Here is a 20,225-nt window from a genome sequence, read left to right as displayed (position 1 = left end):
AATTTAACCAAGGAGGTGAAAGAACTGTACTCTGATAATTATAAGACCTTGATGAAAGAAATCAAAGATGATACAACTAAATGGAAAAATATGCTGTACTCATGCATTGGAAGAATCAGTATTGTGAAAATATCCATACTATTCAAAGCAAGGTACAGATTCAATTCAATACCTATCAGTAAAGTTGTCTTTTTTCACAGAACTAGGACAAATGATCCAAAAATTTGTACAGAAATACAGAACACCCCAGATAGCTAAAGCAATATTGAGAAAGAGCAACCCTATAGGTATCAAGCCCCCTGATTTCAAACAATTTTACAGTGCTATTATAACCAAAACAGTATAGGATGGCACAAAACAAGACACACGAATTAAGGGAACAGAATAGAGAGCCCAGAAATAAACCCACACTTATATGTTCAATTAATCTACAACAAAAGAGGCAAGAATATACAATGGATAAAAGACAGTCTCTTCAATAAATGGTGTGAGGAAAACTGGATTGACACAGGGAAAAGAATTAATCTGGACCACTTTCTTACACCATATACACAAATAAACTCAAAATGGATTGAAGACTTAAATGTAAGACCTGAAACCTAAAACTCCTAGAAGAAAATACAGGCAGTACCCTTTTTTGACATTGTTCACAGCAGTGTTTTCTTTTTTGGATCTGTCTCCTCAGGAAAGACAACAAAATAAACAAATAGGACTATATCAAACTAAAAACCTTCTGCACAGTTAAGGAAACCATCAAGAAAACAAAAAGGTAACCTACTGAATATGAGAATATATTTGCAAATGATATATCCAATAAGGGGTTAATATCCAAAATATATAAAGAACATATATAACTCAATATAAAAAAACAATTAAAATGGGCAGAGGACCTGAATAGGCTTTTTTTTTTTTTTTGCTGTACGCGGGCCTCTCACTGTTGTGGCCTCTCCCGTTGCAGAGCACAGGCTCCGGACGCACAGGCTCAGCGGCCATGGCTCACGGGCCCAGCCGCTCCGCGGCATATGGGATCCTCCCAGACCGGGGCACGAACCCGTATCCCCTGCATCGGCAGGCGGACTCCCAACCACTGCGCCACCAGGGAGGCCCATGAATAGGCTTTTTTAAAAAGAAGACATAGAGACTGACAACAGGCACGTGAAAAGATGATCAACTTCACTATTCATCAGGGAATTGCAAATCAAAACCACAGTGAGATACCCCCTCACACCTGTCGAAATAGTCATTATCAAAAAGACTGGAAATAACACGTGTTGTGAAGGATGTAGACAAAAGGGAGCACTTGTGCACTGTTGCTAGGAATGTAAATTGGTACGGCCACTATGGAGAGTAGCATGGAGGGGCCTCAAACACTAAAAATAGAACTAACATATGATCCAACAATTCCACTTCTGAGGATTTATCCAAAGAAAATGAAAACACTAATTCAAAATGATATATGTACCCCTATGTTCATTGTGGTACTATTTATTAGCCAAGACATGGAAGCAACCAAAATGTCCATTGATAGATGAATGGATAAAGAAGATGTCACACACACACACACACACACACACACACACACTAGAATATTACTTAGCCATAAAAAAGAATGACATTTTGCCATTTATGACAACATGGATAGATGTAGATGGCATGCTAAGAGAAATAAATCAGAAAGAGAAAAGCAACTATTATAATTTCACTTATATATGGAATCTAAAAACCAAAACATGAACAGACAAAGAAAACAGAAAGAGTCATAGATACAGAGAACAAACTGATGGCTGCCAGAAGGGAACAGTTTTAGGGAGCAGACAAGATAGGTGAAGGGGTTAAGGGCTACAAACTTACAGGGACAATGTAATTACAACAATATTGTAATAATACAAAATTCTCTCCGAAAGGTAGGGTATGCATCTAGAATATTACCACTGCTTATTTTTGGATAGTGAGCATATGACACTTTTTATGCAATTCCTCAAAACTAATTTCACATTATTTTTCCAAATATTTTCTCTAATAATTTCAAAAGAATGTACTTAGTGTTATGAAGACCTACTGTGTATAAAAACACACCTTGTGATCTTCATAAATGACATTTTCTCCCATTTTGTCCAGCCAACTTTTACACTGACATGAAATCTTATACACTTAAAATCCAAAGTGCCACTTTGCTCTTGGTGGATGTGAAGAAATCTCCCCTGATGATGCAAAGATTCCAGGCTGAATGGGGATTCTCTTTTCAGTTGCCTCTATTAGCATTGCATTTATTGTCGCCTGCTGACTCTGTGGCATAATGCTGATATTTCCTTCAGGCTTTCATATTAATATGAGCCAAATGGGGGCAACTGTGCTTTGCAGTGACTAATGAACCTCTGAAATACAGCAATAAGACTATGAGTTCCCAAAACGTGTGCTGTGCTCTTACTTGTGTGATATACACAATCATCACCATTTCCTTGTTCAGAAGGGTTAGTGCAACATAAATAATCATGCTTCTAGGCACAGCGCTCCATTGAGCACAAGCTAAATATATGAAGAGTCATATGCATATTTATCTTTTAGATCTAATCCAATTTGTACTGGGAAAAATATGTAGACTGATATGTAAGAATAATGTTTAAACATTGTATTTAGCTTTTATTTGTTTTGATTTTGCACAATAAAACTGTCAAAAATATTACTTTATGTACTCACTGTCTAAAAATCTTTTTGCACCAACAATAGAGCAAGATAAATGATATTGCTAGAAGCTAGTTTATTTAACTTTGCATTTGACATAGAAAAGTAGCATGTGAGCTCCGTGGATTGAAATCTGAAGAAGAACGGAAACATTTCACTAAATCATTTCTGCGAAATACAGCCAAAGAAACCTCTGTTATTAACTCCCATTAGCAATACTGAAATTTACACATGAAATTAGCCATGCATTTATTCATTTGCTGAAAATAACTCTATAGAGAAAACACTAGGTCTGCAATAGGGACATTGAAAATTTAGTCAAACTAGTAAGTGAAAACAATGAGCCAAAGTAATGATCTTTATTCAAACAAACTGTGTGACATGAGCTACACCACAGATTTACGACATATGAACCGTTCGATTTCAAAATCTCAAATATTGTGGCAAAAAGGCAACTTTTTACTTATTGATATATTCGCATATTCTAATCATACTGGAAAAAATATTAAATTTCAGCCGAAAACAAGGTAGTATTTTTCGTGCTAGCTTTTTCTAAGCAATTTTAATCAAGGGATTTAAAATTTCCATTAAATTCACTTTAGCTGCCTCTTAGGACATTGGAGCCTTAAATGGCAACCTACCAAACTGAAAACTGCCAAATAGAGGTAGTTTCATAGGGCAGAGTACTCTAGAGAGCGATTTGTTATATTAGAAATGCCATCCTTAGGAGTCAACAAACCAGTGTCTCCCTCTCTCTTCCTCTGTCTCTTTCAGGTTATTTTTCTTCTTTTATTCATTTTATAGTAAAGTGCTATTTACATTTAGGAAAATTTATCCTTTTTAGTATGCAGTTCTGTGAGATTTTACAAATGTACAGAGTCCAATGACAACTGCCACAAGCAGGATGTAAATCTGTTTAAAACACATTGGTAATTTATGTACAATAGAATATTATACCACTCATGTGTATGATAAGAACCTTCCAACAGTATACTTTCAATTCCTCCTATATATAATTTGAGATGTCACTGTGATGTATTTTACTATACATGTGTTATGAACTGCATTATATATTAATACTCCTTTTATTTTAGAAACAATTATTTTTACAATGATTAAAAATAAGAAAAATATTTTTTTATCTTCACCTTTACTTTTCACTATTTCTAAGGCTCTTCATTTCTTTGTGTAGATCCAAATGTTTTTCTGCCTGAAGAAATTCTTAAACATTATAGCATAGATGTGCTGCTAATACATTCTGATTTTTTGTCTGAAAAGTTTTCTATTTTGCTTTTAAATTTGAAAGATATCTTGGTGGGTAAGGAATTCTAACTTGATACATTTTTTCTTTCACTACATTAACAATATCACTCTAATTTTTTTTCTGGTCAGCATAATTTATGACAGAAAGTCAATAGTTCTTATCTTTATTCTGTTTATGTGACATGCCTTTTTTCCATAGGTGCCCTCAAAAATTACTCTTTAATTTTAATTTCTATAAGTATGTAAATATGTTTTAGTGTGTGTGTGTGTACTATAGATCCTACTTGGAATTATAAGTATGTGTTTCTTACAGATATCACATATATGTAATTGTTTTTTTGGAAACATAATCTCTGCTGTTACCTCTTCAACTATTCTTTTACTGTATCCTCTTTTTCTTCACTTTTTTAGGATTCTAAGTGTATATACACATAGTTTGATATTGTCTCACAACATTGTTTTTTTGTTTTTTGTTTTTTTACGGTACTTGGGCTTCTCACTGTTGTGGCCTCTCCCGTTGCAGAGCACAGGCTCTGGACGCGCAGGCTCAGCAGCCATGGCTCACGGGCCCAGCCACTCCACGGCATGTGGGATCTTCCCGGACTGGGGCACGAACCCGTGTCCCCTGCATTGGCAGGCGGACTCTCAACAACTGCGCCACCAGGGAAGCCCACAACATTTTTTAAACACTCTTTTACTCTCTCTTTTTTCATTTTGAGTACTTTTCTTTGGACTAAATTCACGGTCACTAATTCTTTCCTCATCTGTATCACATCTAATGATGAGCTTGACAGTTTTCTCCTAGCATTTTCATTCATTTCTTTCTTCTAAGTTTTCTTACTCTGTTAAAATTCTTTACCTGGTACTTTTCCACTCTGTTCTTCAACAGAGTCATCAGAATCATTTCAATGTCTATGTCTAATACTTCTAAAATCTAAATAATCTCTGATTTTTGTTCTGTTGACTACTTTGTTTCATGACCTATCTTGCATTTTAAATATGTCTCCTAAATTTTTATTGTATAACATATATCTCATGTACAACAGGAGAAACTGGGTAATAGTATTTTACAAGCAATGGACTCATGTCTTCTCAATTCATGTGGGAAATTGAGTTAATATTCGAGATTGAGCTAAATTTGGATTTCAGTTGCTGTTACTGTTGCAAAGGTTGCTTTCAGTGTACTGCAGGTTTCAAATTCATCTGATGCAGACTTGTACATCTGATGAGTTTGCCAGAGGACTTTTATCAATGTTTGAGCCCATTCTAAGCTTTTTGTTATCTCATTGGGGTTTGCTGTCTGTACTCTAGAATACCAGATAAGGACTATACAAGAAAGGAAAATTATAATTCAAACCAATACCTGAAAGTAGGTGAAAACAATCCTTCAGACAATATTGCCAAATTGAATACAACTATTAAAAATATAATATGTAATAACAGATTGATTTTATTCTGTGCATACAAGTTTGGTTTACTACCAGTAAATCTATTATGGAGCTACAGTGTATTAAAAGATTAAACTGAAATACCATTTAATCTTTTCATTAGAAGCAGAAAGTACATACTCTAAAGTGCAATGCTGATTAATCATAAAAGCTCTTAATAAACCAAGAGTAGCAGAAAACTTCTCTATACTGAATTATGGATACCTACTTCAAAATCTAGTGTAATTATCATATTTAATGTTGAAATGTCAGAAGCATTTTTAAAATCAAAAGCACTAGAATATACCAACTCTCTCCCATTTAATTTTTATTGAATGGTGATGCTAGACAACACAGTAAGACAGTGAAATGTAGTAAACATCTAAGAATTGGAAAGAAAGAATAAAAAATGTCATATTTCATTGATGACACAATTATCTTCATAGAATACCTCAAATAATCTGGGGCTAGGACAATTAATTTTCTATTGTATTTTTTCTCCTGTCACACAGAAAAATAAATTCAAGAAAAATACTAAAAGCTTAGATATAAAAAATAAAGACAAAACATTAGGAAGGTCACAGAGAATATATTTTTCATTTTGGAGGAGGGAGGGATATTTTAAGCAAAATTAAAGATGCTTGATAAAAAATGTATATAAATAAAATTGCACGAAATAACATACTTCAAAAAACTTGAAGCAAATATGTTCAGTGAATTTAGCCAAAAATAATATTGTAACAGGTAACTGCTGATAATTTAATTAAAAAACCCTAAATAATGGAATTGCAGGTATTTTGTTGCAGAAGAAACTTAAATGGACATAAAAATCTTTGGTTTACTTCATAAGTAATAGATAGAAAAAATACAAGTTGAAAACCACGAGATGCCATTTTAAGCTACCTGTTATGTTATGAAATATTCATCAATTTGAGTTTGATATTTCCTAGTAATAAATTTCAGGCTACCCTTTTTGGAGAAACAAAACAAACAATAAAAACAAACGTGAGGGCTCCCCTGGTGGCACAGTGGTTGAGAGTCCGCCGGCCGATGCAGGGGACACGGGTTCGTGCCCCGGTCCGGGAAGATCCCACATGCCGCGGAGCGGCTGGGCCCCTGAGCCATGGCCACTGAGCCTGTGCGTCCGGAGCCTGTGCTCCACAGAGAGAGAGGCCACAACAGTGAGAGGCCCGCATACCGCAAAAAAAAAAAAAAAAAAAAAAAGTGAGTCTGTGTTTATCTCTTCTCATTCTAACAGATGACACATGATTTTTATTTGTCCTTTTTCAGTTGATTTTACTTTTATCACTTGATTAATGTAGTGTCTGCTAGGTTTGACTCTGTGAAGTTACTACTTCACTCCATTGCTATTAATAAGTAATTTATAGGTATGTATTTCTGAGAGTATATAAATGTCCTATATCTTAACAAAATTTCACCCATTGAGTATTTTTTCATGAAATAATTATTACAAAGATGGCTTTCAAATAATGACTTCTCAACTCCATCATTCTTCTACATGTATTTTTTAAAATTATATTGTATTGAAGAGCTTTTTCTTCTACCCTGCTTATTTACTTATGTGTTCATTTCTATCGGTGTAGGCTCATGGATTATTTTATTCTATGGATTATGATCTTTTAATTGTATCTATTTTAATTTAATGTCACTTCAATCTGTCTCCTTTATCACTTGACAGTTCCTCTTTTTTTCAACACATTCTTACTTTCTGATACAATAAGATATTCTAGGCTCATGTTGTACTTTTCTTGTGCAAACCTGGAATCAACATTTTTTGCAAGGAATCCTGGTCTTTTATGGGAGGATTGTAAATAGAATTTAGAATCTGAGTCTTAGGTATGTTTTATTACTACTGGGTGGCACTGCTGCTGAGCTCTTCAGAGAACAAAGCTAGGAAATAGATACATGTTTACTTACATACCTTTCACACCCATCCACCTACCCCCTGACACATGTCTGTTTGTCTGCCTATCTACCTATCATCTATCCCTCTGTACAAACACTGTGAGTTCATACTGATAGATACAATTCAAATCCAAAGCCACATGTGTTCTTCAAATCTTCTTCCCTTTCATATTTGTAACTTTCTTCTACAACAATAAGTAACCTGGCTCTGATTATTCTCAATATATTTACTTATTTGTTTGATGTTTCAGTCTCTTTGCCTAAATTTTTCTAGTTATCCTTCTACTGGATGAAGATTTTCCTCTCAAGAAATGCTTAAGGATAGTCTTCTTTGAGTCCTTTTATACTTAAAACTGTTTTCTGTTCCCTAGATAATTGGTGGACAATTTCAAGAGGACACCTAATTACTTGTTTACACATCCTTTCCTTAGGTGCCTTGAACATTCTGACCCATCTGATCCATTCATCCATATACTTCACTTTGTATGTTTTGTTTAGGAAGGCTTCTTATCCTGGTGTAATTCTCTTTTCTGTGTAAATTATTTGAACTTTATTTTTTGGTGGGGGAGGGAGATGGAGGGCTGAAAACCCTGAGGATTATTCATCATTAAAGTCATCCTTTATTTCTTTATTATTAAAATTGAATCTTTTTTTTTTTTTTTTTTTTTTTTTTTGAGGTACGCGGGCCTCTCACTGTTGTGGCCTCTCCCATTGCGGAGCACAGGCTCCGGATGCGCAGGCTCAGTGGCCATGGCTCACGGGCCCAGCTGCTCCGCGGCATGTGGGATCTTCCTGGACCGGGGCACGAACTCATGTCCCCTGCATCGGCAGGCAGACTCTCAACCACTGCGCCACCAGGGAAGCCCAAAATTGAATAGTTTTAATAGTAATTGTCTGAGTCTCTTGTTGCAGGTAAATTGTCCTATGTACTTGTAACCCCTATCAAGTCTTCCTTTATTTCCAGAAAAATTTTTAGATTATAGATGTAAACATTGTTCTTTTTCATTAATTTTTATACCAGAAGAATTTCATCTATAATTGTTTTTCTCTTTGCCTCTCTTTCATTTCAACCAATTTCTATTTGACACTTTTTACTCTTTTATTTTATATTTGCTTTCTTATTCTTTTTTATTCACTTTATTAAACATTCATTGGAATTTATTCTTCACTGACCACCTTGTAATTTTCATTTCAGACACAGCTAACTTCGGTATTTTTCTTCCTGATTTCAATATTTCGTTTTCCTGCTCTTTTGTCCATTTCTTTAATCATTTTGAATTTAGGGTTCATGGCGATTTTTTAATACTTGTTCAAGGACATTTACTTTGTTTTGGAGTATTGTATTTAATTTCCTTCTGATTAGTGTTATTTGGGGAGGAGGCTTTCACTAACCTAAATATTTAACTTTTTCCCTTTTTCTCTGTATAGTGCATAGGACTAGAATAAGAGTCAGCAAACTATAATCAATGGGCCAAATTAGGCCTGGCACCAGTGTGGTTAATAAAGTTATTGGAATAAAGTCACATCTATTATTTATGTTTTTTCTGTGGCTGGCTTCATACTATAACAGCAGTATTGAGTAGATGTGACATAAACTATATGCCCCACAAAGCTGAAAATATTATCTAGTCATTTAAAGAAAATGTTTGCCAACTTCTGGTATAGATGTAAACCCCTACATTTAAGAGTTGGTACTTTGGGGTAGTTTATAAGATTCTTAGTTCAAGAGTGCCCTCTTCTGTCAGTGTAAGTGCATGCAGCTCTTTTAATGGATGGTGTTTCCAATTTAGAAAGCTGCTATATTTGCCTTTTGGTTACATTTTTGTTGATTTCTAATAGCAGTTCTCTAAATAAATAAAATAAGCATGCCTTTATTTCTCACTTATCAATAGATATTGTTTATTAAGTCACCTCCAAATGAGGAAATTAATATACTCAGTTATGCTTTCATGTCTCCATATCAACTAAATATGTATATTTTTATTTGTAAAAGCTAATAAATATTACACTAAGGCTTTTCCTGTAATTTTCTTTCTTAGCTTTAGTTTTACATTAGATTTATCTTATCCAGAGCTTGCCACAGACATCTCACTCACTATTTCTTCATTTATTGGTTGCCTGGATTTTGTCACTAAGTTGTGTTTTTCCTCTCCAACCTAAGTTCATGGGCATTAGATTCCTTGAGTCCTTGTATAATTAAGATTTTCTCTCTTGCCTTTACAGTTTTAAGACTATTGGGCTGAGAATAGTCCTCTTAGATACACTATTTTTCTTTCAATATATTGTACCATCTGGCTTTGAAAATTGCTACAGAGAGAATTTAGAATCCAGACTGAATTTCCCCTATTTTAAGTGAGCTTTTTTTCTTTGTGTTTACCTAAAGATTCTATTCTTTATCCTTGAAATTCAATGATTTAAGCCAGGTTAGGTTGTTTTTCTAAATCAGTGTGCAGGTCTACTCTCAATGTATGAATTCATTTGTTAATTCACCTCAAGAATACATTCCTTCATATACTGGAATCTTTGCTTTTCCATTAGTGGAGCTCTCTACTTTAGAAACCTCAACTCTCGAAATGTTTTATATTCTATGTCTGTTCTTCATATGCATTACATTATCTATTTAATAGTTCTAATTTTTCTTCTCCTTTTTCTTCTGGACTCACTATAATTTTCTTAGCTTTTTCCCCAATCTCAATGATTTAATTATCGCCATGTCTATTTTGTTTGTAATTTATGTATTATGTATTAGTTGTTTAATCATGCTTCCTCAATCTTTGACTTTTTTAACTCTTCCAAGTTCATTTTTGCCTCATCAGACTTTTTTTTTTTTTTTTTTTTTGGCGGTACACGGGCCTCTCACTGTTGTGGCCTCTCCCGTGGCGGAGCACAGGCTCCGGATGCACAGGCTCAGCGGCCATGGCTCACGGGCCCAGCCGCTCCGCGGCATGTGGGATCCTCCCAGACCGGGGCACGAACCCGCATCCCCTGCATCGGCAGGCGGACTCTCAACCACTGTGCCACCAGGGAAGCCCTATAAGTTTCTATTTTTAATGAATGTGATAATAAACATTGGCATGTGGAAATAAAATAAATGATCTTTATTGAGTTGTGAAGTCTAGGAAGACATGTATTTTTGTACTTGAACATTTCAAAATTCGAAATTTAATTTTAACTCTATATGGATTTCTAATTATTTGATAAGTAGTAAACCTGGACATCACATAGGACAAGAACTAGCCTGGTTAAAGCTTTATTTTGTACTATTTGTAAAATGCAAGAAGTGGACTATTATCTTTTTTCCTCCAGTTTACTTATCTAAATATGTGGAGATTATATCAGATAACTGATTTTCTAAATGATTTCCATGGAATACCATATTCTTGCAAAAGTGCCTTAGGGGTTTTACTAAAAGGTACTGGCCATAGACATGAGGATTTGAGTCCAAATCCCTCTCCAAACAGAGATACTAAGTTTTAGTTTGTTTTAGTTTGCTTTATATATTAGCTTTACACATAACAGCGCATCTGAAGAAAGGTTAGGCCATTACTAATAGCTGTACACCACTGAACCTCACTGGGTAACACAGGGCTAGCAAGTTATAAGGATTAGCATGAAAGGAGGATTGAAGTCCTGGAGAGTATAATATATATGGAAAACACATAAGCTAGACTACAAGTGGAGCACATCCCCCATGGTAATGGAATGTGACAGTGGAAAAATGTGTTTAGGTATGAGTATCTCATATTACAATAAACTTTCCTGGCAGACATGTTTTTAATAAAATTATCAGTTTAAAGAGAGCCAGCTTTAGGATTTAATGCTCTTATAGCCTTAATGACTTGAGGCTGTTTCCAACACGAAAGGAAAACGCATTAGGAAAATTTGACTCTACATTTGTAATATGAAAAGTCTTTTCTATAAATGTGAACTCTCCAGTGGGAACTCAATAGTATGATGATTTGGCATAGACAATGTGCAATTTGAACACACAAGGCCTTTGATTCCTAACCTTTCAAATCTCTCTTAGAAATTCTACAGCTTTTTGAGTCTATTAGTGTCTCATTTTTTCTCCTGGATTTTTTTCATAATTTAGCTTCAGATGGCATAGAAAATAGAAGCATGAAAATTCAGACAGCAATGTTTTTTGATTATAATCCAAAAATTCTGATTAGGAAACAATACTTTGCAGTTAGTAGAACTAAGTTTGAATCTTGGGTTTACCATAAATAACCTTATGAATTTTTTCAGATCTCTTAAAACCACTGAGATTCATGTAAGAATTGGAAAGACAATATTGTTCTCCCATAGCTTGCTGTGGACACTGGTATAAATGATGTATATTGATCTTAATATTTTCCTCAGCTTGACTGAACTTTACACATGCTTCTTCCTGACTCTTAGCTGATGACCTCCTTCTCACACTCTTACAGAATCCAGATAGCTTAACCATAGAGGTTCCTCCTCCCTTTCCTCAGCATATTTACTTTAGAGAATGTGTGACTGCAAATTCTTTCTCTGCCCCTTTGTGATGTAAATGTTTTTAAAAACCTCTGATAGTTTTATAACTCAGAACTGTCTTTCTCAAGGACTTGGGAGTCATCCATTTGAAAGATTATCAGCAAGTAACATAGCAGCTTTATTTCCCAGTCTTTGTGGGAGGGCAGGAGGCTAAAGTTCAGAGTGGCCCTTGCTCTGAACTGTAAAACAACTTCCTATAGTGAAGATAAGAGAAAGTTTACTTTTTCTTCGGGTAAGTCTAATTATGAATCAGAGATGGCCTATGGCCCCTCACCCCATCCTAGCTTTTAAAATCTCTCTAGATTTTTTTATCTCAGTGGAGTTGAGCTCAGACTGAGTTTTCGTATCTCTCCCCTATTGCAATAGCTTTGGATAAAATCTTTCTTACCTGTTGAAATTTGCCCAGTGATGTTTTTGCTTTGACAATACCTCCAACATTGCCTGTTCTCTTTCCTGTCTCTTTACAAAACTCAAATTTCCTTGCCTGTGCAAGGAAGTATAAAGTTATAACACAAGTTCATTACATACACTGTTATAAAGATATAGACTTTGTAGAAGTTTGTCAGTATCCACTGTTATTACTTTGGAAATAAACCAATAAAAATCCAGAAATTCAAATCCATAAAACCATTGTTTAAGGAGGACAGTTTTTGGTAACTAATATGAATTTTAAACTTTCATCATGAGACTATAACCCAAAAGGCAGAAATCTGAGATAATGGGTTGCCAAGAGTTGATAGACATTTGATCTTTGTTTGAATACCTTATTTTCAATCGTTTATTACTTCTTGGAAGTCAATTTCCAAAGCATAAATCATTCATATCATTATCCTCCTCTTCCACATCATCATCATTATCTTCATGTAACAGAATATTCACTTATTAGTGTAACAACTCTATTTTTAAAGTGTATGCCTATTCAGTCTGACTTAGGAAATGAATTACATCAGAGAACAGTATTTTGGCATGTGTGTGAAAAGCTCAATTGACAAGTTTACTCACATATAACAGGATAACATGAGTTGGTGTATAGGAGTTGGCAGCCATCTGTAGTTCAGTGTTTTTAAAAAGTTTTAAGAGTGAATGGGAAGAGATGAGGCTATACTGACCAGGATATTCACAGAGGAGCCTGCAAGGAAGAAGGTACTGACAAAAGAGGTTCCACTAGAAGAAAAGACAGATATAAAAGCAGACCTGAGGAACACATCAGGAATTTAACCAGAGGAGACAAAGGAACTAGAATCTAAGAATCTACACACAGGCAGGGAAAATTTGCATGTGGTAAAATCTAAGATTTTTGTTTTTCTGAATGAGTATGACCTAGCAAAAATCCCGTTTCATTCTGGCATCTGAAGGTAACTGTATTCCATTACTACCATGTAACCAAATGTATAAAGGCATAGTGTGTAAGTTTTCAGAAACACACACTAGGTATTTTTAGGAATGCCTCTTCAGAAGAGAGACCTCTGTGAGTCATACCCCTCTTACACAATGGTAATCTAATGTGAAGGTAGAAGTGACATATTTTTCCAGACAAGCAAAACTTCTGAATATTACCACATAATTCAAACCTTCTTTGAAAGAACTGCTTAAAGTTATACTTTCAGAAAGTAGTCAGAAATATTCAAATGAACCTCAATTCAAAGACACTGCAAGTTTTCCACTGAATATTAATTACTTTTGTTTAGCTGGAAAGCACTGCTTCAATGAAGCATATACTGTCATTAAACATAAATCGATAGATTAAATAGGTTGAATTAAAATAATATCTTTAAAATTTGCAATATCTATTTATTATATATCTTAAGCTGTACTTCGTCATTCCTATCTAGTAATATCTCTCATTTTCCATCTTATTTTTTTAATAGATCTTTATTGGAGTATAATTGCTTCACAATACTGTGTTAGTTTCTGTTGTACAACAAAGTGAGTCAGCCATACGCATACATATATCTCCATATCTCCTCCCTCTTGAGCCTCCCTCCCACCCTCCCTATCACACCCCTCTAGGTCATTGCAAAGCATGGAGCTGATCTCCCTGTGCTATGCAGTTGCTTCCCACTAGCTGACTATTTTACATTTGGTAGTGTATATATGTCAGTGCTACTCTCACTTCATCCCAGCTTCCCCCACCCCACCCCATGTCCTCAAGTCCATTCTCTATGTCTACGTCTTTATTCCTGCCCTGTCACTAGGTTCATCAGTACCATTTTTTTTTAGATTCCACATATATGCGTTAGCATACAGTATTTGTTTTTCTCTTTCTGACTTACTTCACTCTGTATGACAGACTCTAGGTCCATCTACCTCACTACAAATAACTCAATTTCATTTCTTTTTATGGCTGAGTAATTTTCCATTGTATATATGTGCCACATCTTCTTTATCCATTCATCCGTCGATGGGCACTTAGGTTGCTTCCATGTCCTGGCTATTGTAAATAGTGCTGCAATGAACACTGTGGTACATGTCTCTTTTTTTTTTTTTTAACATCTTTATTGGAGTATAATTGCTTCACAATGCTGTGTTAGTTTCTGCTCCACAACAAAGTGAATTATGGTTTTCTCAGGGTATATGCCCAGTAGTGGGATTGTGGGGTCATATGGTAGTTCTATTTTTAGTTTTTTAAGGAAACTCCATACTGTTCTCCATAGTGGCTGTATCAATTTACATTCCCACCAACAGTGAATCTTAAAAACAAAAATAAACCTTCTCCTGACTGAACTTCTCCCTCCATACACTGCCCCTTTGCTTTGCTCTTTACGAAGCAAAACTCCCTTTCAGAGTTTTAATTTTTACTCACTTTCCCACTCCTCTTGTTCTCTTATACGTTTTAAGAATAGTTTACCATCTATGGCAAAAAGTTTATACAAATCCTTTGCTCATTTTTAGTAGGGTTATTTGTTTTATCATTCAGTTTTAAGAGTTCCCATATTCTGGATACAAGTCCATTATCATGATTTGAAAATATATCTTATTCTGTAGCCTTTTATTCTTTTTTAAGACCAGTTTAATGGAAGAATTTCCTCTAACCGGCTCCTGCCAAAGTTACTGATTACCTTACACGTTGCTAAATCAGTGGTCAATTCTCAGTTTACTTTTGATGAAGTGCCCTAGATTCAGTCTCTCATTCTCTTCTCTAACTACACATTTTCTTAATAATCTAGTCTGACCTAATGGCTGTAATTGACATTTATATTTTTCTGTCTTTCAAGTTTTCATCTCTAACTGGCATTATTCTCTTATTTCCAGAGGGAACAGGGAGAATCTCAGAGGAAGATTTAACTTTTGGAGGAACGGCTAAAGTTGTATCCCAGAGGAGGAGAGGGAGGGCCAGAAAGTTTATCTAAAGAAATAGTAGCTGAGAACTTCCCAATTCTGGGGAGAGAAATGGACATTCAGATTCACAAAGCCCAAAATATCTCAAGTAAGATCAACCCAAAGAGTGTGTATCAAGATACATTATTATCAACTGGTCAAAATTCAAAGACAAAGAGAATTTTGAAAGCAGTAAAAATGATTCATTACATACACGGGAGACCCCACCAGACTTCCAGTGGATTACTCAGCAGAAATATTGCAGGCCAGAAGGTGGTAGGAATATATATATTCAAAATACTGAAAGAAAGAAAGAAAAAAAAACCTGCCAAAAAGAATACTATATTCAGCGACTGTTTTTCAAAAATGCAGGATTTTCCCAGACCAAAAAAAAAAAAAAAAAAAATGCTGAAGAAGCTCATTACTACTAGACCTCTCTACAGAAGTGTTAAAGGGTGTTCTTCAAGTGAAATAAAAGGTTGTGAAAGAAAACCCCAAAAGTATGTGAATGCATAAAACTTGCTGGTAAAGGTAAATATATAGACAGATACGGAATACTGGAATACTGCAATGGGGGTGTGTAAATCACTTCCAATTATTTCCTTAACATCTCCATTTGACATCTGATTCTCATCAAAACTAATATCTTAGTATTTCTCCCAAAAGTAGCTTCCCTGACAACTTCCTTATCTCCGTTGATGATAACTCTGTCTCTTCAGTTGCTGAAGTCAAAAAAATATGGGGTGATTTCCATGTTTCTGTTTTACACCTTATATCTAACCTATAAGCAAATCTACAAGGCTTTACTTTCCATATATATTCAATTCAAGCACTTCAAACTCCTCTACCTCCTTAACCCTGATTACAGCCACCATCATCTCATAACTCGATTACTGAAACACACTTCTGCCCGGTTCCCCTAATTATAATCTTGCCTCCTTATTTTCTATTATGAACGTTGAATCAGATTTTATATATATATATGTGTGTGTGTATGTATGTATGTGTATATATATGCCAAAGGCTGTCACTCATTTAAAAATTCTTTGATGGCTTCCTATTTCATCCAGTATGAAAGTCAATTACCTCTCTTTCTCATCCCCTTCTACTCTACACACTGAGACTACTCTATTCAGACACACTGGAATTTTACATTTTCTTGAGCACAGCAGTCACATGCTCACCATAGAGACTCTGTGCTGGCTGTTTCTCTTTCCAAATCTTTCTTTCACTAGATGCCTATTTCCCTTCTATAGTCAAGTTTTTTTTCTGATATCTCTTTCACTGGAGACAGCCCTATTTACAAATGCAATCACACTTCTTCTCACCCTCGAAACACTTCAATCCCCATTATACTGCAAGAATTTTTATCTTTTCTGTACGTCAAATGACTTTGTGATATATGTAATTTATTTTTGTTTACTGGCAATATATGCTTCTCTGCTCAGTTAGAATTAGAATAACACAGGGCCAGGAAATTTTGTCTCTTTTGTTTACTGATGCATCCCAACACTTAAAACTGTCTGATACACAGCAGACATTCAACAACAACAACAAATTTGTTAAATGAATACTCAGGTTCAAACTGGTTTATTTTCTATATATGCTATGACACTTTAAGTTCTGGTTATTTTTACCCCTTGTTGTTCTGAGCACTATGTAAAAGTTCTTCTGTTTCAGATGAGAAGGACATAGGGTACTTAGAGAAAATTTTAAAAGAGAAAAAACCTGATTAAATACTCCAAAAATAGTACCCAATACACAAAATTAAAGTAACTATAATTACTCATCAAGGATGTGGAATAATGACTTAAAATCAATATTTCAGCCTAGGAAGGAAATTAGAGAAGTATAAAATGATCTTTTACCTCCAAAGTTACATTTCTAGTTCTTTTCAATTGTAGTTATATTAAGTATGTATTCAGTACTTCTCAGTAATTTGTATTTATTTCAGTTTTGATACACTAACACAGAAATATAATTAAGCACATTTAACCTGCACAAAAATTTATACTCATTTTTTAAAATGTCAACGGAATATTCTTTCATTTTTCAAACTCTGTGTCAGCTAGCCTCACCTGTGCTACTACAATTACCACTACAGCAAGTAACAGCAGCAAAACAAATAGCATAAGACACAAAGCACTGTATCCCATTTATTTCACATGACCTTCAGAATAAACTAGAGGTTTGTTAAAGTAGATGTTATTACTGATGTGACAGCTTATAGAAGAAAGAAATAGTACATGTTGTTTAAAGGCCTACGATGAGTTCATGTGGTTAGGGTGGGCTGAAATTAAGACACAAACAAATCCTTTGTATTTGCCAAACTGCACACTGGCTTGCACTATTCGTTAAGGTGCAAATTTTCTTTACAGTTCCATTTTTTCTTTTCTGTAGGGGTCAAGAACATAAGCCTTTATTTTCTAAAACACGTTGTGAGCAAAACTTGAGTGTTAAGAAGGAAGACAAGTCTAATTGTGCTGTTAATATCTACTTTGATGTTGATTGTAAAATTTATAATCCATGTGATATCACATTAGTTCCTGACTTTCGGTTTTGAAAATAATCTACGTCTGTAAATTCTAACCTACAGCATATCCTCCATTTGTCAGCTCCCATCCATCTCCACTACCACAGGAAAAACACAAGTGACCAATAACTCTTCCAAGGCCTCCTCCATGAGTCTCCTAACTGCCTTCACTTTTTCCATTGTAAACCTCTACTAACCGACAAAATGCAATTCTTTTTTTAAAAAAAGCAACAAAAAATAAACAAGAAAATTAAGATGTGAATTAAATTGTATTTCTAGTGATTAAAGATTTATATTACAATCAATATCTAGTCAATAATTTACATAAGGATTTAGCTCTTTTTAAAACTGTCTAAATTTAGAATTACTGTGTCAAACAAGAAGTTATTTTAAATATCATCTTAGAGTTTTTTTTATGATCTTCCAATGTCTTAAGTAGCTCCAAACAAACCTCCCTTGAATTTTATCACTCCTCTTTTTATATAAAGAGACAGATTGCCTTTGACAGCTTCAGGTGAGTGTAAATGAAGTAATTTATAAGATACTTAATATTCCTTAGCATTACATTTTAAGAATATAGTCTTAAAAATTCAATCTGTAAACCATGCAAACTTCCTAGTCATATTGAATAAAATCCTTATAACTCTAGCATGTAGTACAGTAAGTCAATGCATGTTTTATATTATACTGTGAGAAGCTAGCATATTCAATGAAATGATCAAGATAACTGCATAAATGTATTTCTCATAATGTAAGTAGTAAATTTTATAGTACTTATAGGAGTCTGTTTACAAATTGTAATGAACTCCAAAATAAATTAAATAATGTTCATTCTTCTCATTGTTCATCTTCAAAGCAAAAGTTTGCTATGAGGGTAAATATACATTTAGGCAGAAAACACTTTCAACTTGAAGAAAAGTGATAAACAGATAAAATAAATTTCAGAAATGAACGTGGGTTTTGTCATTGGAGGAATCCAAGATCCCTATTTTACATTTTTATAACCAATAATAATTTTACAAAAAGAAGTCATTATTATCTATATGATAATAATCATTAAATCCTGGAAAGAGTTCTTTTAACCTCCAAAATGCTTATATAAATATAACTCTTGTAATATGAATTTAATTTTTCTGTACAACACTCTGCTTATTTTAAAATATAATTTTCTTCAGGATTATTTGCCTTAACACCTATTTTTTTTTTTGTGTGTGTATGTACATATACATTATTCTACATATATATAAATATATATAAGGTATAAAGAATAAAGTATCTATTCATTTTATTTATCGTATACACACATACACATATATATGTAAAATATATCACTCTACCTAAAAAAGTGAAGGCCATCTTGAAAGGTAATAAGACTATAAGCAGAGATGCCAGTTGAGAGGCTGTTTTACTAACCTAATGCAGTAGAAATGAAATTCTGGACTTAATAACTGTTCTGGGGGTAGAATAAACAAAGCCTGGTAAAGAAAGGATGAAGAAAGTGAGGAATGAAAGGGTGAAGAATGCGCTCCCAGATTTCTGGCTAAGTCAGATTGTTGGATTATAAATAGTGACTGAAACATGTTAGTAGAGAAATTATGAAGAAAGTTCAGCAAGGACACTGAGACATCAGATGGCATAACTAATGCACTGCTTTATATTTTACCCACAAACACAAAATATATGTAGAACTCACACTATACTGATGAAGATAACATTCAAAACAACTAATTATTTGAAATCATACAGAAAAATGAACATATTTAAAAACATTACTTAAAAATTATTGACAACACTGTAGTATACTTTAAAGCTTGCTAAAAACTTAGGTATTATTGTTAAGTGTTCTTACCACAAAAAATAATAATAAAGTGCACAGGAGGAAATTGTTGGAGGTGATGGATTTTTTTTTGGATATGTTTATGGTATAGATTGCGGTGATAGTTTCATGAATATATACTTATCTCCAAACTCATCAAGTTATACGTTAAATATGGACAGCTTTCTTTATGCAATCATACCTCAATAAGTTGGTTTAAAATAATTAGAGTAGCCAGAGCAGGGAGAACCGTGGGTGAGGCAGAATGTTTTCCAGGACACAAAACAGTATTTTAAACACACTGTAAAGACTTTTACTTTTGTACTTACTAAAATTAGAAGTCATTGGATGGTTTTCGAGAGAGGAGTGAAATGTTTCCAGTTAACTTTTAAAGTTTTGCTCTGCCTGCTTAGGAGAATAGACAGTAAGTAAGCAACAGTAGTAGTATGGAGAAGAGTTAGGAGACTGTTCTAAGAACCCAGGCAAGAAATGATGACGGTGAATTTGGTTTTTACTGCTGTGTAACAAGTTAACATGAACTTAGTAGCTGAAAACATCATAAATTTATTATCCCCCAGTTTCTCTAGGTCAGGAGTCCAGGCCCAGGTTAGCAGGGTACACTGCTCAGGGTCGCATCAAGCTGAAATCAAAAGTCATCCAGGACTAGGATCTCCTCTAAGGTTCAACAGCCTCTTCTAGTTACTGGTTATTGACAGAATTCATCTCTTTGCCATCCTGTGAC

The sequence above is a fragment of the Mesoplodon mirus genome (genome assembly GCF_964341445.2).
Source record: "Mesoplodon mirus genome assembly, chromosome: 17".
In the NCBI taxonomy this organism is placed as follows: Eukaryota; Metazoa; Chordata; class Mammalia; order Artiodactyla; family Ziphiidae; genus Mesoplodon; species Mesoplodon mirus.
Note: the sequence above shows the minus strand (reverse complement) of the source record.